The sequence below is a fragment of the Symsagittifera roscoffensis genome, chromosome 4 (genome assembly GCF_963678635.1).
Source record: "Symsagittifera roscoffensis chromosome 4, txSymRosc1.1, whole genome shotgun sequence".
Taxonomy (NCBI): domain Eukaryota; kingdom Metazoa; phylum Xenacoelomorpha; order Acoela; family Convolutidae; genus Symsagittifera; species Symsagittifera roscoffensis.
The window spans coordinates 31,064,988-31,088,582 of NC_087065.1; positions in this window are offsets into that span (position 1 = coordinate 31,064,988).

A 23,595-nucleotide genomic window follows, 5' to 3' on the forward strand; every position below is an offset into this window, starting at 1 on the left:
AAGGTACACAAAGATCTGTTTTATTAGCTGAATACTTGAAATTACCCGTTACAAATTTGGAAGATACTGGCTGTCCAAAGATTGAACAGTTATTGGGTCAAGAAAAACTTATTTGCAAACGACATTCTCATTTACTTCCTTCGCATCAATTATTAAAGCATTGTACCCGCAGAAAATCCAAAGTTTTCTTCGATTGGGTACCAAATGAACTGTCCAATGATGCAAACAACCTTATCTTCAAATTTGGTGGCTTACGCTTCAATGACTAATCAGAGTATTGAAAACAATTTAACACCAAGAATTACAGTTACTCTTACGCGGACAGGCATATTAGATGGTCGAGGAAAACCTCTCCTGCAAAAACTTGAACAAATTACACTGAACGATATCGAAATCAATAATTTGGGGAAATTTGTTACAGTTCTGGACTATTTTCACCTGTACAATGTCCAGACTCCAGGAATTTTGCCAGTCAATTCCGTTGTTCAATCTCAACCTGGAAGGGCTGCAACTTCAGCTGGGATAGAGAAGACAAACCCATTTGCATGACCAACAGCTTCCAGCTGAACTGAAAGAATTAGTCAAAACTGATAATGTTGAGGAAATACATTTAGTTCAAGCCACTATCAGAGTTGCCGCTCATGTTGTTGTAAAATTCAAATCTAATTGTAACCATGACAATTTCACAAAATATGAATTTTTCTTCCTTGAACGAGGAGTTGATTTGCCTGTTGAACCGAGATGAAGAATCACATATATATACCAAATTTTGTGAATCATAATAATTTTATTTATTAATTGTTTTCATTTTCTTTTGATTTTGTGTGATTACTAGTTGCTAACATGTCGTGTTTGAAAATTCAAATTTTTAAAAAAAATATTGTCGACAGAAGAAAACACACAAAATGTGAGTTTAACAGGTGAGAATTTACCAAAAGAGTTATTAGACAAAATCAGTGCCGGAAACGTAGAAAAAATTGTTCGGATACTTCTGACAGACAAAAACATAGCAAGATATATAATAAAGTACAAACCAAACGGCAATAGATCAGAGAGAAAAAAAGGCGATTGGTATGCAGTTGTAACTATCAACCTTGATAAAAATAAGCAAAAAAGTCTTCCAGTAAACATGGAAAATGATGAAACCACTGTCGAGAACAATGATTGCGACTTTGTAGACATTGGTGGTGCCGAACAGTCTTTATCTCACGAAAACAGATCCTGGAAACTTTGTAATTCTGTTTCTCTTCCGTCTGCAGAAGTTGTTTTTTTTCACACAAGTCATTTTGATTTCTTTATCTATTTCAAAATTGTCTTTTTACAACCTTAGTTGTGACGAGACTGCCATTTGGCTTTCAGTACTATCCAGTACAGTTGGTTACATGTTACCCAATCCCAAGTTATAATAATGAACAAGATAATTTTAACAAAAGATCGTCTGTTCATGTCCGTTTCAGATCCCTCGGGATCTGGCGAAACTGATTTAATTTTTCAAATGCTTCTCAAAGGTACATTCGATCCATCGTATAACAAGATATTTTATTTTTATCTTCATGATCAACCCAAATACCGTTCCTTTGTTTCTCACAACAAATTTGATATTGAAATTGTAAAATTTTCCAGCTTTGAAAGTGTTAATAACTTACGGGATTGCATGATTGTCTTTGATGATACCTGTGAAGAAATTTTCAATGAAAAAGATTTTGTTAATTTAGCGACAGCAGACCGACATAAAAATGTTCATGTTTTTTATATCAAGCATAATTTATTTCAGCAAAGTAAGCAATCACGTACAAGAGATTTGAATACAACTCACCTAATTTGGTTCAAATCACCTCGAGACATTCAACAAATTGATTAATTAGGCAGACAATTGAATAATGCAAAACTCCTCCGTCATGCGTATCAGTTGGCAACGAAAGAAGATTTCGGTCATCTGTTGATAGACTTGGATCCCAAAACTTCAGTATGTCTTCGTTGTTCGTCAAACATATTTCCGCCATCGCCAACCATTTTCTATTTACCATCCTCAACAGCAGTTATCACATCTCTTGAAAATCAAAGAGAAAGAGTTATGTATATTGAAGCAAATGCTCAATAGTCACCATTGTAGATCAATTTTGACAGGAGCTGATTCAAATTTTATTAGATTTCAAACAAAAGTTTCATCAAGAGTAAGAAAGTACCATTTGAAAAAATTGTTTACCCTAAGTTTGGTATCCGAGAAAAACGAAAAGTTTTGGCAAACAATATTTCACTGGTTAAATCAATCGGGAATCGTGTTACATTTACCTGAAAAACTAGAACCTTAGACATGTATGCTCAAGAATTCAACCTCATTCCTCGAAAAACATATGCTCCAGATGAAAAAACTGCACCACAATCTCAAATCCTTCATAAACCATTAATTAACGACAAATCATCTCAACTCAATTACATACAGCGACTTCGAGAACGAAATATCAGCCGTGACTCTCCACCACCATTAAACCCAACATCTCATATTCCTTTAACCCCAAGTAATGTAGTACCAAATCTTCGAAAAAGAAATTTATCTGCACTTACTAATTTCAGTGGTGACGGTGATGATGAAGCAGAAAAAAATGTTGTATCATACAATTCTCCGCAGCCGACAAGTTCAAAGAGAATAGAAAAAAAACTATGAAATAAGTAATGGAAAAACCGCTGAAGTGTTTCGAAAGGTTATGGAATCCATTCAAGAGCTATTGGAGGCTAATAAATTGGAAAGGGCAAACATAGCGCTAAAGCAGTTGTTCAAAGTTGAATCCTTGACTTTAGACGTTGACGGATATGTTCTAATTCAAGGAAAACCAACACTCGTTAAAATTTAATCTTTTTTGTACGATACACAGCAAAACACAAAAAAACTTGAGGGTGTTTTTTATCCACAAATTTTGAAAGAACTGAATCTTGATCCTAGTTTAGTGTCCAACACTTATGCCAAACAGATTCTCCGCTCGCTTAAGAGCGAAGCAGTTAAGCCCTCCTTTGTGTCCGACAACCCGACAACTGAGGAATCGAAGAGATCAAAACCCTCCTCTTCGAAGACTCGATCGACAACTCTCAAACCCAGAACCAAGCAATCCGACAAAAGAAAAACCCAGAAAAAAGAATTTTTCCCCACCAACGACGACGATGACGACGATGATAAAAACTATGAAAGCAGTGAAGAATCGTTTGCGACGACGTCAACAAAAGAATGGAAATCCTACTATCAGTGAAGAAAAGAAACTCAAAATACTCTACACGAAAGGTCCAGCTGAATTTGATAGTGTTAAAAATTTAACAAATGCTAGTCAACTCTCACCAAAAAAAGTTAAAACCTTTCTGAGATCTCAATCATCACATACAAAGTATGGATTGTTTCGTAAAACATATTCTCGGCTACAATTGATTGTTAACGATATCAACGAAATTTGGTCTCTTGACTTGGCTTATGTTGATAAATTGGCTAAATCAAACCGAGGGGTACAATATTTGTTAGTTGCTGTCAATTGTCTCTCTCGCTACTTACGAGTGGAACACCTGAAGACCAAATATGCTAAAGAAACAACCGATGCTTTCAAAAAAATGATCAAAACAAAACAACCAAAAAAAGTTTGGGTTGACAAAGGCACCGAGTTTAAAGGAGAGTTCGAAAAGTTATGTATTAAACAAGAAATCATCAAATACAATACTCACAGTGAAAAAAATCAGCGTTTGCCGAAAGAAACATTCGATCGCTGAAACGTATTATTCACAAGTACTTGGAGTTTGAATGGACTTACAGTTATATTGACAAATTACAAAGTTTTGTTCAAACTATTAACTCGCGCGTTAATAGAGTAACAAAATTGGCTCCAAACAATGTCACAAGAAAACGTGTACCTGCTTTACTTTCATTAATAGCAATCAGTTCATTGAAGTTGGTACAGAAACCAAAATTTTATGTGGTGACTATGTGCGAATAGCGAAAACAAACTTGCCTTTCAGAAAAGGTTACAAGCAGATTTTTACAGACGATGTTTTTGAAAAAGTTGCCATTCCTACAGTAAACTATCCAACATACAGTCTCATTGATGCAAAAAAGGAAGAAATCAACGGAACCTTTTATGAAAAAGAACTTAGTTTAATTGGAAACAAAGCTGATTATAACGAAAATGGGCAGTGATGGTTTTGATAAAGTTGAAATATCAACCTGAAGAGCAAGAGGCTCGTCAGGATCCGTATATTTACCAGAATTTGTAAGGTAACTCAAATACTTTATAATCAGTTATTCTTCCTCCTTTGGCTTTTTTAAGGAAAGTTTACTGAATAAATGTAAGAAATTTTTGGGAATCATAATGTGATGTGTACAAGTCCACTCATCAGAATTGAAACTTTTTTCTTCGTTAATTATTGCTACAAAATTACCGTGAACGTTTCATAAAAAATGGTTCTTTCGTGATTGGAATAACCGGCTATAATATAACAAGGCATTTTTGAAGAAAAGTTGGAAGAAAAGGACAAACCTATCGCGGAAAGAAAAGAAACTGAAATGAATTGCGAAAACGCCTCAAGAAATTAAAGTAGGGATTGGTTCTTCTGAAATTAGAAATTTCAAGACCTCCTATGTAGTTTTTGATTAGTTTAATAAGGGAGGGCGTGTAAAATATTTATGTTACCTTGCGTGGTATTCTATGTTTATCCAAATTACATTCAAACAAATAGCTTGTATCAAAAAAAACGTTTAAACATTGTGACCTTTGACACCCATTAAAATTCTTATCAGTTGTACATGCACAAAAGACTACTCCATTTGAACCAAATTGCAATCCAATATCTTCACGATATAAAGTACATGTGTATAAAAATTACAATACAATGACATATACAATCAATCGGAACCACTCATTTCTTTCTATTCAGTTTTAATCAAGTTACTTTAAAAATTTACTCGTCACAATGAATAAAACCAAAACAAGCACCACAGCAAATGCAGATAAAGATTTTGGCGACTGCTATTTCGATATTTCGGAAAACAGTAAAAGATTAGTGCGTGCTACATGAAAACATATAACCAAACTGGAACTTATGTATTCCTGAAAAAGTTCAAAAAGGCAACTGAATGCGCTGAATTTGAATGTGTACAAAGACTTTCCTTAAGCAGCGAAGAATTACTAAAATTGGGAAAGTCAATCCGAGCGCAAACAAGTGAAATTTCTGATACTGTTGAAAACAAAGACAAACCACAGTCTAATTGTAAACGAGCCAGGAAATCTCAAATTTCCTCAAACCTAAACATTTTTAAGCACGACTCGAATTATGTTTCCTTTAGAAAATGGCAGAAGCTATGTTCAAAAATGGGTTACCTGATTATTTCAAAAAATTTCAACCAAATTTCAAATTTGCTAATACTGAAAAAGTTCCTAGATTATCTAATTTTAATAATTATGCTTTTGGAAGCCACTTCAAATCTGAATATTGCCCTTTTTCCAGTCGACAATGAAAAAAAAACTCATTACCATATATTGATTCAAGTAGATTCAGAGGAACAATTAAATCAATTTTTTTCTTCCCAAAAAAGTTTCAGTGTTCCTTGTATTTTCACTTGCTTCAAATACTTAGTTTCTCCTACTAAAGATGTCAAAGGAAACGGTGAGTTATTTGACAAGCTTAAACTAGCTCTCATTTATTCAGCACAACCTGTTGCAGCCAAAGTCGATTTGTTAGATTTCACTGCAATCAAAAAACGTTTACCCAATTTATTGCTTTCTGCAACATCTTCTAACAAACAAACTTCACCCAATCAAAACGTTTGCAAAAAATCTCGGGCCGTTGGGGGATAGAAACGAATTGATAATACAGTTACGCCTGCTGCATCATCGACGTCAAACAAATCCGCAAGAATTTCAACTTCAATTTCAAAGAAACACTCAGAAAGCAGACATGTTCAAACAAATGAGATGAATACAGAAGCTTTGAAAAGATTTAACAATTTATTTAATGGATCCCATTTTGCCGCTTTTTTGCAAAAAAAAAATTGATATTTTGACGAGTGGATATGGCAAACATGATGTACATACTTATTTTAATTGTGAAATGTATTGTTGAAGAGAAAGTTAAATTTTAATCGATACTTTTCATTTTTCCTTTTTTATTATATTGAGTTCAGTGAACAAGATTTCAACTTTCGATTTAAAACTTATTCATGAAATTTTTATAGACTTAGAATCACAATATCCAGATAAATCAGTCAGATTTCGGTATTTTTAGCCACTTGTTTGTATTTGGATGCTGATCTTAATTTGGATTTTGTTTTGAAAAACAGACCGTATGGTGGTTTAATTAGAATAGACAACTCGTCGCTCGACAAACACTTGAAACACTTCAAACTTCTTAGAATACATGCTTTATTGCATGACGCAGCAGGATATTTACAAGAGAAAAATCATACCGGTCCTGGGTACACATATCTTTTGCCTTGTCCAATAAAAAAACTGTTACCTGGGTCACGTGACAGGTATTGCGTTTTGCTTATTTCTTAAAGCATTCAAACCAAAGTTATTCCGTTTGTTGGAATGTTGAGTGAAAGTCATGTTAACCCAAAGAAAGAAAACTAATAATTTGTTTTTCAACCATCTCATTATTTTAGATTTTGAAGGATTTAAATGTGGCAAGAAACCTTTGATCATAAAGGAACTTTCCGTTTGCTCTGCTAATTCAATTGATACAATTCATTTTCTGCCACCAGTTCAATTCAACAATTTATCAAAAGAAGAGAAAAAAGCTTACAATTGGGTATCTAAATTTTTACACGTGCTTCGTTGGGACGAAGGTGAATACCCTTACTCATACTTGGATCAAATTTTGACAGCATTCGTTTGAGCTAACCCAAATTCCCATTTTTTTTGCTAAAGGTACACAAAAATCTGTTTTATTAGCTGAATACTTGAAATTACCCGTTACAAATTTGGAAGATACTGGCTGTCCAAAGATTGAACAGTTATTGGGTCAAGAAAAACTTATTTGCAAACGACATTCTCATTTACTTCCTTCGCATCAATTATTAAAGCATTGTACCCGCAGAAAATCCAAAGTTTTCTTCGATTGGGTACCAAATGAACTGTCCAATGATGCAAACAACCTTATCTTCAAATTTGGTGGCTTACGCTTCAATGACTAATCAGAGTATTGAAAACAATTTAACACCAAGAATTACAGTTACTCTTACGCGGACAGGCATATTAGATGTTCGAGGAAAACCTCTCCTGCAAAAACTTGAACAAATTACACTGAACGATATCGAAATCAATAATTTGGGGAAATTTGTTACAGTTCTGGACTATTTTCACCTGTACAATGTCCAGACTCCAGGAATTTTGCCAGTCAATTCCGTTGTTCAATCTCAATCTGGAAGGGCTGCAACTTCAGCTGGGATAGAGAAGACAAACCCATTTGCATGACCAACAGCTTCCAGCTGAACTGAAAGAATTAGTCAAAACTGATAATGTTGAGGAAATACATTTAGTTCAAGCCACTATCAGAGTTGCCGCTCATGTTGTTGTAAAATTCAAATCTAATTGTAACCATGACAATTTCACAAAATATGAATTTTTCTTCCTTGAACGAGGAGTTGATTTGCCTGTTGAACCGAGATGAAGAATCACATATATATACCAAGTTTTGTGAATCATAATAATTTTATTTATTAATTGTTTTCATTTTCTTTTGATTTTGTGTGATTACTAGTTGCTAACATGTCGTGTTTGAAAATTCAAATTTTCAAAAAAAAATTGTCGACAAAAGAAAACACACAAAATGTGAGTTTAACAGGTGAGAATTTACCAAAAGAGTTATTAGACAAAATCAGTACCGGAAACGTAGAAAAAATTGTTCGGATACTTCTGACAGACAAAAACATAGCAAGATATATAATAAAGTACAAACCAAACGGCAATAGATCAGAGAGAAAAAAAGGCGATTGTTATGCAGTTGTAACTATCAACCTTGATAAAAATAAGCAAAAAAATTCTTCCAGTAAACATGGAAAATGATGAAACCACTGTCGTGAACAATGATTGCGACTTTGTAGACATTGGTGGTGCCGAACAGTCCTTATCTCACGAAAACAGATCCTGGAAACTTTGTAATTCTGTTTCTCTTCCGTCTGCAGAAGTTGTTTTTTTCACACAAGTCATTTTGACTTCTTTATCTATTTCAAAATTGTCTTTTTACAACCTTAGTTGTGACGAGACTGCCATTTGGCTTTCAGTACTATCCAGTACAGTTGGTTATATGTTACCCAATCCCAAGTTATAATAATGAACAAGATAATTTTAACAAAAGATCGTCTGTTCATGTCCGTTTCAGATCCCTCGGGATCTGGCGAAACTGATTTATTTTTTCAAATGCTTCTCAAAGGTACATTCGATCCATCGTATAACAAGATATTTTATTTTTATCTTCATGATCAAGCCAAATACCGTTCCTTTGTTTCTCACAACAAATTTGATATTGAAATTGTAAAATTTTCCAGCTTTGAAAGTGTAAATAACTTACGGGATGGCATGATTGTCTTTGATGATACCTGTGAAGAAATTTTCAATGAAAAAGATTTTGTTAATTTAGCGACAGCAGACCGACATAAAAATGTTCATGTTTTTTATATCAAGCATAATTTATTTCAGCAAAGTAAGCAATCACGTACAAGAGATTTGAATACAACTCACCTAATTTGGTTCAAATCACCTCGAGACATTCAACAAATTGATTAATTAGGCAGACAATTGAATAATGCAAAACTCCTCCGTCATGCGTATCAGTTGGCAACGAAAGAAGATTTCGGTCATCTGTTGATAGACTTGGATCCCAAAACTTCAGTATGTCTTCGTTGTTCGTCAAACATATTTCCGCCATCGCCAACCATTTTCTATTTACCATCCTCAACAGCAGTTATCACATCTCTTGAAAATCAAAGAGAAAGAGTTATGTATATTGAAGCAAATGCTCAATAGTCACCATTGTAGATCAATTTTGACAGGAGCTGATTCAAATTTTATTAGATTTCTGTGCGATTGTTTTGTAAAAATTTTTCTGGGACATTATCCAGCTAACAAAAGTTTCATCAAGAGTAAGAAAGTACCATTTGAAAAAATTGTTTACCCTAAGTTTGGTATCCGAGAAAAACGAAAAGTTTTGGCAAACAATATTTCACTGGTTAAATCAATCGGGAATCGTGTTACATTTACCTGAAAAACTAGAACCTTAGACATGTATGCTCAAGAATTCAACCTCATTCCTCGAAAAACATATGCTCCAGATGAAAAAACTGCACCACAATCTCAAATCTTTCATAATCCATTAATTAACGACAAATCATCTCAACTCAATTACATACAGCGATTTCGAGAACGAAATATCAGCCGTGACTCTCCACCACCATTAAACCCAACATCTCATATTCCTTTAACCCCAAGTACTGTAGTACCAAATCTTCGAAAAAGAAATTTATCTGCACTTACTAATTTCAGTGGTGACGGTGATGATGAAGCAGAAAAAAATGTTGTATCATACAATTCTCCGCAGCCGACAAGTTCAAAGAGAATAGAAAAAAAAACTATGAAATAAGTAATGGAAAAACCGCTGAAGTGTTTCGAAAGGTTATGGAATCCATTCAAGAGCTATTGGAGGCTAATAAATTGGAAAGGGCAAACATAGCGCTAAAGCAGTTGTTCAAAGTTGAATCCTTGACTTTAGACGTTGACGGATATGTTCTAATTCAAGGAAAACCAACACTCGTTAAAATTGAATCTTTTTTGTACGATACACAGCAAAACACAAAAAAACATGAGGGTGTTTTTTATCCACAAATTTTGAAAGAACTGAATCTTGATCCTAGTTTAGTGTCCAACACTTATGCCAAACAGATTCTCCGCTCGCTTAAGAGCGAAGCAGCTAAGCCCTCCTTTGTGTCCGACAACCCGACAACTGAGGAATCGAAGAGATCAAAACCCTCCTCTTCGAAGACTCGATCGACAACTCTCAAACCCAGAACCAAGCAATCCGACAAAAGAAAAACCCAGAAAAAAGAATTTTTCCCCACCAACGACGACGATGACGACGATGATAAAAACTATGAAAGCAGTGAAGAATCGTTTGCGACGACGTCAACAAAAGAATGGAAATCCTACTATCAGTGAAGAAAAGAAACTCAAAATACTCTACACGAAAGGTCCAGCTGAATTTGATAGTGTTAAAAATTTAACAAATGCTAGTCAACTCTCACCAAAAAAAGTTAAAACCTTTCTGAGATCTCAATCATCACATACAAAGTATGGATTGTTTCGTAAAACATATTCTCGGCTAAAATTGATTGTTAACGATATCAACGAAATTTGGTCTCTTGACTTGGCTTATGTTGATAAATTGGCTAAATCAAACCGAGGGGTACAATATTTGTTAGTTGCTGTCAATTGTCTCTCTCGCTACTTACGAGTGGAACACCTGAAGACCAAATATGCTAAAGAAACAACCGATGCTTTCAAAAAAATGATCAAAACAAAACAACCAAAAAAAGTTTGGGTTGACAAAGGCACCGAGTTTAAAGGAGAGTTCGAAAAGTTATGTATTAAACAAGAAATCATCAAATACAATACTCACAGTGAAAAAAATCAGCGTTTGCCGAAAGAAACATTCGATCGCTGAAACGTATTATTCACAAGTACTTGGAGTTTGAATGGACTTACAGTTATATTGACAAATTACAAAGTTTTGTTCAAACTATTAACTCGCGCGTTAATAGAGTAACAAAATTGGCTCCAAACAATGTCACAAGAAAACGTGTACCTGCTTTACTTTCATTAATAGCAATCAGTTCATTGAAGTTGGTACAGAAACCAAAATTTTATGTGGTGACTATGTGCGAATAGCGAAAACAAACTTGCCTTTCAGAAAAGGTTACAAGCAGATTTTTACAGACGATGTTTTTGAAAAAGTTGCCATTCCTACTGTAAACTATCCAACATACAGTCTCATTGATGCAAAAAAGGAAGAAATCAACGGAACCTTTTATGAAAAAGAACTTAGTTTAATTGGAAACAAAGCTGATTATAACGAAAATGGGCAGTGATGAGTTTTCTGTACATTTGATTTCAACAGCATCAATGGATTATTTCCCAGACAACACTTTGGCCATTTTTTGGAAATTTTTGTAAAGAGGAAATAGCTTTAGACGGAGATTGGAGAGTTGCTCTCTCAGAACTAACTTTCCCAACAAAATTAAACAATGTAACTGATGAGGAATTTACGTACTTCAGAGCATCCGAAGTAGTGGCCAGTAAATCCACTGCTGGCAATCGGAATACAATTTCCAGGCCTCACTATGGCGAAAAAGATTTTATCAACTCAGGAGAGTACACTTTTATAGAACAATTGATTAATGTGATAAAAACAAAACTCAAAGACAAAATTCATTTCGATGCAAGTCCTCAAGAAATCACGAATAGCATGAGCATTTGGATAAACGCAAATGATGGAATCTCATTCCCAAGTCCCCAAATACCCAGTCTGTTAGGCTAAAATGCAAAGCATTATGAGAACGGTGAAAATCAAATTGGCTACAAAATGATACCCTCCTCCGAATCAACTTAAGAGGGAAACGAACTGTACGAATCTCATTTCCCATATGACTTATCAAGTGGGACAAGTCTAATTTTTGTCTATATTGACATTATTCAATACCAAACTGTTGGAGATGCAAAGGCCCCATTGTTACGCGTCATTGATTCAAATAGACGCATCAAAAACGGTAGTGCCCCCAGCATTGAACCTAATCATCGAAAAAACTTCACTAATTTAGACTACAAAAAATTTTTCACTTCATCTGTACAATCAATATCGGTACAGTTGCGCACAGAAACTGGAAGACTAGTGCCCTTTGCAGTAACTGGTAGAATTGTGCTGACTCTAAAACTCAAGCGCTTTGATTAAAAACCAATGGAACAATATTATGCAAAGCAAGCTTCACTTCCTCATTTCTCTGGACACTAAGGACAACGCGGCAGTGGATTTGGCGCTTTGGCTGCTGGTATTGGTCGTGTTGCTATACCGTTTGCACGACCGGTTGTACTACCGGCTCGAAAAAGAAAAACAACCATTCGAAGAAAAACCAGACCAGTGAGAAGTCGAGCAAATTTTGTCTCAAACATAAAAATTGATCGCTAATTTGTTACCCAATGAAGCTACCCATAGCTCTCTGGATTTGTTTGAAAAACAACCCCTTTTTGATTACTTTTGAAAACGCTTTCGATCAAAAAATTGGACCTGTCTATTCACCCAATGGACCAATGCTTGAATTTGAAATTACCGGTGACCGTAATAATTTTGTTGACCTGCAAAAAATTTATTTGGAAATACGATGCAAACTAACGCAATCAAATGGAGCTGATCTGCGATACGACAACACTAATCCTACTGTGTCTGATTCACCGTTCCTCGTAAACAACTCCCTGTATTCCCTTTTCTCTGACTGTACCCTCTCTGCTAATGGACTCAAAATCTCAAATGCCAATAGTAATTTTGCTTATAAAACCTTTATTGGAACAGAATTTTCTTACAGCAAAGGAGCCAAGGACTCATGGCTCAAGTGTCCGGGATATCGTTTTGAAAACATTCCCACTGCAATAGATGCAGCTGACATCTCAACGAGAACTGGTCCGTGAATCGAGGGAATATTGGTTCTATGGACCCGCTGGAGTTGATTTTTTCACATGTGACAAGCATTTGTTGAGCGGTGTTACCCTCAGACTTTCCTACAGACGTTCTCATGAAGACTTTCTCATCATATCTGAAGATGCTGCCAAGCATTACAAGCTGCAAATACTCGAAGCGAACCTATATGTCAGAAAAATGACTGTGACCGACCATGTGCTCTCTGCCATTGAATCAACTTTGCTCAAAACTCCTGCGAACTACTCATATCAAGAAGAAATTACAAAAACATTTCTTGCAACAGCTGGTCAGCGCAGCTGGCATCAGGAAGATATTTTTGATCAAGTGTCAGGGATATCGTTTTGAAAACAATCCCGCTGCAATAGATGCAGCTGATTTCACATCTCAACGAGAACTGGTCCAAGAATCGAGAGAAATTTGGTTCTATGGACCCGCTGGAGTTGATTTTTTCACATGTGACAAGCATTTGTTGAGCGGTGACACCCTCAGACTTTCCTACAGACGTTCTCATGAAGACTTTCTCATCATATCTGAAGATGCTGCCAAGCATTACAAGCTGCAAATACTCGAAGCGAACCTATATGTTAGAAAAATGACTGTGATCGACCATGTGCTCTCAGCCATTGAATCAACTTTGCTCAAAACTCCTGCGAACTACCCATATCAAGAAGAAATTACAAAGACATTTCTTGCAACAGCTGGTCAGCGCATCTGGCAACAGGAAGATACTTTTGCTCGTGAACCGGTGAGACAAATTATAATAGCATCGAACACAAATAATGAAATTCTAGGAACAAACCGAACGAATCCTTTTCATTATCAAAAAATTGGATTGAAGCAAGTTACCTTGAGACGAAACGGTTTACCAAAAGCAAGTACACCAATCAGTACACAAGATCATAAACGTCTCTTCTTCAACACACTATCAGCGCTGGGTTTGTTGCACTGCGGGCTGGGAATCACTCTGGATAACTACCAACAGCACTTCATTATGTGTTTCGATCTCACTAGCACACAGCAGGCAGCTCATGACTTCTTGCATCCAGAACTTACTAACTGCTCAGTTTCACTCGATCTTCAATTCTCAAACGCTTTGACAGCAAACCTGGAAATTTTTGTTCGGGGTATACGCTCATCGAATGTATTTATTAAGTCTGACCGTAAAGTTACAAAGAACGTCATTCCAATTTCGACCGTCTGAAAATGGATGAAATCCAGTTACAGGATCTCATTCAGAACTGTAAACATCTGAAATTTAAGTTTATTGGAGTATTTGCAGCGGACAATTTTCCAAATCAGATCCCAAACAATATCTTCATGATTGTGAACACTTCAAAATCAGATTCTCCGGGGACACATTGGATTGTGATTTGCAACAGAAGAATTGTTTTTTTACTTCGCTGATCCTCTCGGTCTTCCTCTTTAGCAGTACACCAATCTATTCAAACGATTGAACGAGAAATTTCATCAGGTCGAATTAATTACAAATTATCCCATGCAAGACTCAAACTCTACCCTGTGCGGTTCTTTTTGTATTTATATTGCACATTTGATTTATGATAAAAACTTTAATGGTGATGCTTCTGATTTTCCTTACATAAATGATCATGTTTTGAAACGTTTTCTAACTCACATGCTTTCTCATCAACTAACTATTTTACATGGCTGTTTTGTACACTTTTCAATTTCATTTTAAACATTACATTTTTTAGTAATTGACATTTTTACTCAATTGTTAAATTATTAGCAATAATCCGAGAAGAGATTACTATCAAAAAAATACAAAGTCGATCTATGGGGGGATATCACCATACCAGCAACTGTTGCCTCCTTTCAGTACAATTTCCGGACGGGTTTCGAAACGCCGCCTTTTTCCTCTACTCGGACCCAAGAATTTTGTTCCATTTCAACTTTATAGTAACAATTAGGTACACGTTTTGACAAAATTTCTACACAAAAACGGATCAATCAAGCACAATACTCGAATGTTTCCTAACCCATATTCCTTTTCATTAAACTATTTTTTAGTTCTACATGACTGTTTTCGTATACATTTCAATCAACTTGTCAATGAAATTAAGCTTCTGATTTCCTTTACAATAAAGATTCTATTTTGAAACGTTTCCTAATTCATATGCTTTCTTATTAATTAACAATTTTCTTATTAAAATTTGTGTTTTTTATTCATTTGCTTTAATTGATTTTTTTTCCATTTTTTTTTGTTAATTAGAGTATTATTCAAGTATCGAAATACAATGTAGGCTCAAAAACCATTTAGCCCAGTTTGGATTTATCAAAACACTTTAGTTTGCTAAATAGAATACTTAAACATATAGCACTATTCAAATTATTAGAATTAATTTCAAACTGGTTCTATACATATATTTGAAACATATTCTGTGCAGAAATCAAGCTTCTTTCATATACCATGCATGAAACGTTCGATATAACCACTTCATATACCACTCCAATTTGGTGCATGAACAAAAAGAACGAAATACACCGTCTGGGCGTTTGGACGATTTAGCTATCAACCTAACAACAATTTACATTCAGGATCATTGGTTAAAAAAATTATACACTGGGATCAAATTTGTGGGATCATTTTTTGGGATCATGAAAAATTTTACATGGGATCAGTACTTTTACATGGGATCTCAAAAATTTACGTTGGGATCTCAATTTTATTCGCAATGATATCTCTCGGGATCCCCTCCAACCCCCCCCCCGATCCCAGTGTAAATTAGCTATACTACTTATATCTCTTGATGCAAAATCGGCAGTTGACGGGTGAAGAAACGAGCCCGATTATCAGGTAAGACGTCAAGGAAATTAATGGCGGCAAGCCCCTTCTGACCGACCTGTGCTTGGCAATGCGGTCGGACCACCTAGGAATAGTCAGAAGACTGGGGGAAGTGGTGACCTGCGTCTACGGACCCGCAGTAACTTATGCTTTTCCGCATCCCTTGGTAACGGCATACCAACACTCGGTAACATACATGAGCTTGATCAGCATCCAAAATTTATTTTTACAGGCCAATTACAATGCTAGATGGGAGGAAAGCGAGAGGGGCCAATCGAAGCCTATCCGATGTTCTGGAACTTGAATCCCCTAAAAAAACCAGATAAGTCTTGAGAGTACCGATTTGGACGAAGGCTTTCGACTTGATACAAAAGGAACTGTACATGATTCTGGAGCGCGACGTGTTACCGGCTACCATCCCGGATGCGGCACGAGGAAACATCTGGCGCCGTATGGACTAGACGAAAAAGAACTACAACAAGAGGGACGTAGGCTGGATGCAGCGAGAGCTCTCTATCTGCCCCCTCACAGAGTACAAGCTATGTGACGCAGTAACGCCTTCGCCTCTGTCGATCGGTACTCCTGGAGACAAGAGGAACCTCCCGGTAGAAAACAAGTTTTAGGATTCCATAAACGGGAACGATTTGAAGTGATAGAAGGAGAGAGAATGGATGAAACTCTCAGTGAACCTGAGGAAGAAATGATTATCGGGGCCACCCCAGCTGAAGATATAGTGCCTGGGAATTACAGTCCTGGCATCAGTCGTGAATTGGTCCAGGACTTGACTGGTGAAGAGTGGACAGACACAGCGACGCCATCTTTGCGATCTCCCCGAAAGAATCTAGAGCTGCAACTTGTGAGTAGTCTGCGGATTTGGGCTTGATATTCTTGAGTAATGACAGCAAAGGAAAAAACACCTTTGAGACAGCAAGGGAAAAAGACGATGTTTCTTAATACATTGGATCAAGAACAATTGCAAAAATTCTTGATCGAGTTCAATCGGAAGTTGGAACGGAAAGTAGAGGATGAAGAGTTTAAGGAAGAGTTGTGGGACATTGTGGTGGAATTCGGAGAGCCCATCCTGATGGGAACTGGACTGGATAAGGAAGCGAGAGAACAGTTGCTTAGCAAGATTATTCATATCCGGTAAACAAGGCCAAAAATTGAACCTAGATACTGTAAAAACAGCTTTACTCTAAAAAAAGTGAAGGTAAAGAAAGACCAAAATGAGTAATAAAGAGAAACCTCTTATTATAGCTAAGAAGTATTATTATACCTAGGACAAGAGAAGGGGGAGGCAAGAGTCGGATGAAGAGTGTCTAGAGAAGGAGGCAGCTTTGGTTATGTTTGTGACTACACCCACGAATAAAGAGTCGAGGTCAAGAAAGAGTAAGAGAGAGATGGAGGAAGGGAGTCCTTCAGCGGAGGCGGTGTCAGAGACAAGCTTTAAAGAGACGGCTTCGATAGTTCTGGTCAGATGGAAAACTGCAGCTTACAAAGACAACTCGACGTCTAGTAAATTGGCGGAAGTAATAGCCAAGATGGAGGCTACACCTGGTTCAAGGACAGAAGAAGAATTCAAGCCTCAGGGGTTGAAGACAAAGAGAGGTTCCATCAGCGGGCAAACCTGGAAAGTGGATGTTGGCAAGGAGTTTAAGGACACGTTTAAGGACATGTCGCAAGTAATCCCCTTGAGAAAAGATTAACGAGGAATACTGCTCGCTCCTAGTGCATAGTCTTGGAAACGATGAAAGAGTTAGAGAACTGTCTGAAGAAATTGGATCGCGGAGTGTCTATAAATCGCCGACGTTGGGTCACGCAGCAAAAAGCAGAAATGACTAAACTGGAACTGAGAAGCCATATGGGACGAACCTGGGAGAAACTATTGTTGGAGTGCTTTGAAAACGAGAAAAGAACACCCTCATCAGCCCAGCCTCTGATGGCGAATCCTTTTACCAGGACGGGGGTGCAGTTGTTGTTCACGTGGTGCCTGGCTTGGGTGGCGTTGGAGGATCTCTTTTCAAGTATCAAGCTAAAACAAGGTGATAGAGGCATACATGTGTACCGAATGCTGATGCAGTATGATGCTCGACATGACTCGAGGTTGAGTCTTGCGAGGAGAAAGGACGCCACCTGTTTCTTGAGATTGATCATGTCAGTGATACCTAATGCTGCAATCCAGGCTTGCTATCAGAAAGCGGCAAAAAATAGGGCATTGGAGAACAGGGTCTGGAGCATCAACTTGAATGTGTATTGAAGTACCGGGATTGAGAAGGATGCTGACTCCCGGCAATCTCTTGAGAACCATGCAAAGATCGACGAAATCAGGAGGTTCTCAAACAAGAATATTGATAGCAGTCATGACGTACATCGTGCCCTCGTCATGACAGAGGAGTATTCGAAACATACGAAACGCGGAGAACATCAGTATGTTTCTGTCGTCATGGAAATGTCATATAATCCCTTCTTGAGCAGAGAGGCAGGAGTTTCGAGGTCACAGAATTGCTGAAGTTTTAGACAGAAAATGTAGTTGAAATTCACACGACTGAAAGAGAAGAACCGAGTCTAGACTTAAATCTTGAGAAGGAACCCGAAGTCATTTATTTGCCACATTCCGAAAGGAGACTGGAATTGGGGTTAGGAGGCGAGGGTAACGTACTGTTCACAAACTTGGTAACAGTTTGGAAATTATTGAGACCTTCTTGGTGTCCGCATCATCAAGCGAGTTTGAATGAAGAAGTGGAACGGGTGAGATTTTCACCAGGGAGCATTGAGGATCTGAGGAACTTGAATGTGATACACAAGCTGATTTTACCTCATCGAGAGAATCTAAGGAGACGACGGATAAGAGAGACGAACCACCAAAGAAGATGGAGCCAGGCATTCGTCTCGATCTGGTAACTAAAGATGGATGACACTCTTATGATGGGCGATCTTGCGTGAGGATACAGTCGTTTCATGTAGGTTTAGCTACGTGGTTTGGTGATGTTACAGAGAAAGAAAAAAGTGGGGTGCAGAAACTAACCGATTGCTACGCGAGAACCACGGTGAATACGGCGACGACACTAGAGTTCTTCTCGAGGATGTGTAGTCTGGAGTCGCTAGAAATGGTAGAGTCCGAGCACCATCTGGTGACGGCGATAAGTGTGGAGTCCTGACCTGCAGTGCTGCAAATGATCCAGAAACACATCAAGGGATGGAATATCGGCTTGGAAGCAGAAATGGGATCTCCAGTTAGTGAAGTCTACCAATGAATGCGAAGTCTTTGGTGGGATCGGTCAGGACTCTTGAGTTTGGAGAAGGAGAATTCCAGCGACTTTGAAAATCAGAGTACGAGCGACAAGATACTCAATAACGTACAAGCTGTGGCTGAGAATGATTTGATACACGCGAAAAAGATGGAGTTCGAACGTTAGCTCGAAGCTTCCTGAGAACGCAACTTCCGGAGTATTGATTTATAACTTGCAGACTATCCATGCCACTAATTAGCACAGACTGTGTGGTATCCGGAGAAACCCAACCTCTGCTTGATATGGAACGTTGAGGAGATTTGGGCAATTATCAACAGAAGGTCACTCTTTTCGTGGTTAGCTCGATGCTGGCATTGCGATGGGCTGAAGAGAACGTAACAAATTATCGGGAGTCGAAAGCACCAACCGAGGAGGTGATATACGCTATTTGTTAATGCAGGAGACTTGAGTTGTTTGAGACTGCTTGCAAGTGAAACGTGTATGAAGTAGCAAACGATTTTTCTCATGGTTCAGTGTGACATTGACCCCTTGGCTGTATGTCTTGACGAAAAACCATATGAAGAAACATCAGAAGGAGTATCGGCAGTTCCTGGCCGAGATAGGGCCGGAAGCTTTCAAGAGACCACTGCTCACCCATCGCAACGGAAAAACTACGGGATGGAATCGGGTTGTCTAGAGATAATACTAAAGCAAAGGAGTCGATACTGGAGGAAGACTTAGCGAAAAGTGTGAGCTTGAGCTTATATCACTTCTTTTGCCTGAACAGGGAGTCTAAAGTGAAGAAGCTGCCAAACCATCCAAGAAGACTACAAGAGTAGAAGGAATGGATGCAGGCCTACGAACAACTGGAGGAATGGGAGGAAATCGTAATTAGTTCTGATGACGAAGAACAATTCACGCGGAAGATCATGGTTTCGAGCGCGTGTGGACCCAGTACTTCAAAAACAGGGGGGACGATTTAAGCCGGGTACTTTTGATTAATTCTTGACGCTTGTGCAGGGAAGGAAATTGGGACTTGAGTGTGAAATCTGAGGGCACGAAAAAAAGAAGTTTTAATTTACGAACTATTGTTATCTAATACACTATATCTTTTTATATATCAAAGCTTTGCATGACAATTTTTTGACTGGGCTGAACAATTTTTTTTGAAAAATAGCTTATAAAGCTGAAATCCAGGGTGCAGTTGGTTGAAGATTTTGATTGCTGTTTAGCTATAGAGTGACAATTTTATGTGGCTATGAATTTTGAGGATGTAGATAAAACTGAAGCTGCTGCAAACTTCTGTAAATGACCACTGGCACTGTATCTTGAGACACACTCGATATTCTGGAGACGCACTGACTTGACGACGGCGCGCGATGGGGACATCGATCTTGAGTCCGGGGAGTATGTGCCAGTCGGTCATATTTGGAAGTTCGACCTTGATTTTGGGGAAATTGTAACTTTTAAAAAATTCGAATCAACCATATCTTGCTCAATTTTCTCGCGACAACTGAAGATCAGAAATTAGGGAGGTCAGAAGACTCGAATCAGAGCTGCGGGAAAGTCGATAAAAATAACACTAGAGAGAAATTGCTATTCGCAATTTTACAGAAAACCATCAATTCGAGTAGTAGAGCAGTCTTGTTCCCGACAGAGAGCATCGAGAATTCATACGAGAATGCAATCGCTGGGCGAGAGAAAGTCGTGATGTTAAGGCAGACAAGTGAACCTGCCCAATTGTTCAGAGAAAATTACTTGAGTTAAAACTTCCAATTACGAAAAACTTCTAGAGTTGTTTTAGAAGGTTTCGTAATTATTTACCTAATTCTAGAGTCGCGTCATTATGTGAGTTCCTAATCTAATTTCTCGAGTGGAGGTCAGACTTCGAGATAGGGCGTGGTTTAGGGTGATCCATCTAAAGTGGATAAAAGGTCCACTGTCTAACAAATACTTATGGTACACTAGAGCTTTCAACCCTGAATTTAGTGGCCGTTTTGTGTTTTAGGTATTTAGAGACCTGGACGTGTGGTCGCTTTTATTTCTAGAGTGGGGGGTATTTTGGAATTGGCTTTCAAGCGGTAACAAGATTTTGTAGTCTCCTGTCTTACGCGAACCGAATTGGCTCCGACTGAACGAGGTATAAAAGCACATGAGATAATGTTCCTGACCCTTGAGCCAATGGTTATAGGGCCTATTTTCCTTAACCTCATGTGTGACACAAGCAGACGACTGTTACAGATCGTGCTTTGACTACCAAGTCCTCATATCTTTTCCTGTCCCCATTTGCCCTAGACGTTTCAGTTCTTAGTAGTTTTAGTTTAAACTTATGTTTAGCTTGGTCCTAAAAAAACCCGTTCTCGGGGCCCCTAAACTTCAAAAAGTCCGGTACTATATCGTTTTTCAGACACTTACTCAGAAACTTCAGCCTACATACAGATACTTGAATTTTTTAAACGAACTTTAAATAGTCTACCTTAGTTTTCCCGGTTAGTTTTGTTTTTTAAATTTGTCTGAGGCCCCTTTTTCTTTACCTCATCCACATTGTAATTAATTCTCCATATCTAGAAAATTCCCAGAATTTTGACTGGATATTGTTATGAAGGGACTCCTGACTGTAACCTCGGTTACTTTGATACTTTTGACCTTCTGATTAAATAGAAGCACTTTACATCTGGAAGGAGAGACCGAGAATCGATCCTACCTGGGAGCCTTTACGCGGCAGATGGGGCATCAAAACCAGTTCTCAGGAGAAAATCGGAGTCCCAATAATCTGCGGGAGTTCAACGGGACCCGTCAGCAGCAGTGTTTTTGGCTGACTTCCGGGGACATCGAGACCAATCCCGGCCCTGTCAGGCCTTGCGGGAAGTGTGGACGATCCGCAAAGTACGACTCGATTCGATGCGGAGATTGCACACAGTGGACGCACAGAAGATGATTGTGTCTGAACCAGACGAAGTTCAGAGAGCCCCGGCACCAGCAGCCTCTGTGGCTACGAAAGCCCCAGTAAAGCAGCTCCACAGAAGACGAGAAACCTCCAGATCATTTTGGATGGATGACGCTCGAAGGCAGCGATTTTGGATAACCTCGCAGATGAGGCCAACCCAGATGTCATCTGCATCCAAGAGACGAAGCTCCCGGACGAAGACACTACTAAGTGCCCCAAGAGCAACTGGACCAAGTGATTACCTTTTCCCAAGGAATGTTCACAGAGTAGCGGCGGAGAGGATATGCCAAGGAAGCATTGCTACCCTGGTCAAGCGCCTGGAGCCAAGTGTTCCCCAGGATCAGGTGACTCTTCCTCCCGACTGCTGCGAAAGGAGGAGCGGATATTAGAGACGCTTGTAGGGAACTTGGGAACTTGTTTTAGCCCTTAGATCTTATTCTTAAAGTTTGGGTTATTATTATAATTATAAGCACGCCTCCAGCTAAGTTCCTCCTTGGATGCAACTCTCATCTTTACTTTTTCGCTGCTTCATAAACGACCTCCTGAGTCGAGATTTTTCACCTAATTTGAAGCAAGATTTTAGCGGTTTGAGCGGTTTTTTTAGACAATTACGCTCAAATAGACCTTAAAATGCAGTTGGACATTCAGGGCTTTGCCTTGATACAAGCAGCCTTGTGGTATTTGGAGCCATTTTGCTGCATTTTTTCCAGTGGTTATTTTGCTCGAGCATTTGAAAAAAGTCGCTCATATTTTGTTTTTGTTCAAGACATGGAAAAAAATCTTGCTTGAGTTGAGAACGGTTAAGCACTTTTTTAAATTTTAGATGGTATTTCAACTGCATCATAGGGTCACATTACCTTTCCGGGCCTTTTTGTTGGTTTCAATCAGTTGTCCTTATAAGACCGCTCAAAAACCGCTTAAAAACCGCTCAAATCTTGCTTGAAAAACCGTTCAAAAATCACCACAAGAAATGAGCGGGTTTTGAGCGGTTTTTAAGCAAGGTCTGAGCGGTTTCAGCGGTTTATGCCAAAAAAAACAGCCCAAACCGCTCAAACCGCTCAAATCTTGCTGGAAAACCGCTCAAACCGCTCATATCGTGTGCGGTTTTTGAGCGAGATCTCGACCCGGGCTGCCGAGTAGCTTGAAGTCCAGTTGCTTTGGCTATGCGGACGACTTCAAGCGGTTATCATTAAACAATAAAGATCTATAAACAAACATAAATCATGTCGGAAGCTGAAATCCTGTGCCAGTTGAGGAGTCCATTCAGCTCGCCGCTGACCTTTTGTACTCTTCCTCTGAAGTGACTTCTGTCGACTGTGAAACCTTCGTGGAGATGATGAGATTAGCGGTCACTGACGTTCAATTCATGTGTGGTGGCCAATATTATGTTCAATTTGATGGTGTCGCGATGGGGTCCTCGTTGGTAGTTATTCTACTCAAACTGCTTAAGATTCTTTCGATGTTAAAAAATATTATTCTATGTACATCTTTATACATATTCTTTAAAGGTTAGTTCTAACATTCTTTCGGTAGGTACTCAAACTGCTTAAGTAGTTTCAGCCGTGTATTGGCGGCATTGTGCCTGAGTCTTTGAAGTCTGTTGACACGGGAGAAATCACGGCTACCGCAGCTGTTTTCGATGTGCAGGAGTCTTCTGAGTCGGCCGACACCGGAGCGTTCGCGGTCACCACAGCTGCTTCCGATATTCGCTGACTGTGTGTCTTCTGCAAAAAAACAGTCACTAATTGCAGTTATTCGGTGGGCTGTTGCCAGTGTTTGTGCTGGGCCCACCGTGCTTGTGCGATTTTGATTGTTACGGAAGTGATTTTGTGGTTTTCGGCGTGCCTCTGATTATCGCCCTGCTTCTGAACCGGCGAAAACATTTGGCAGGCACTTCGACCACA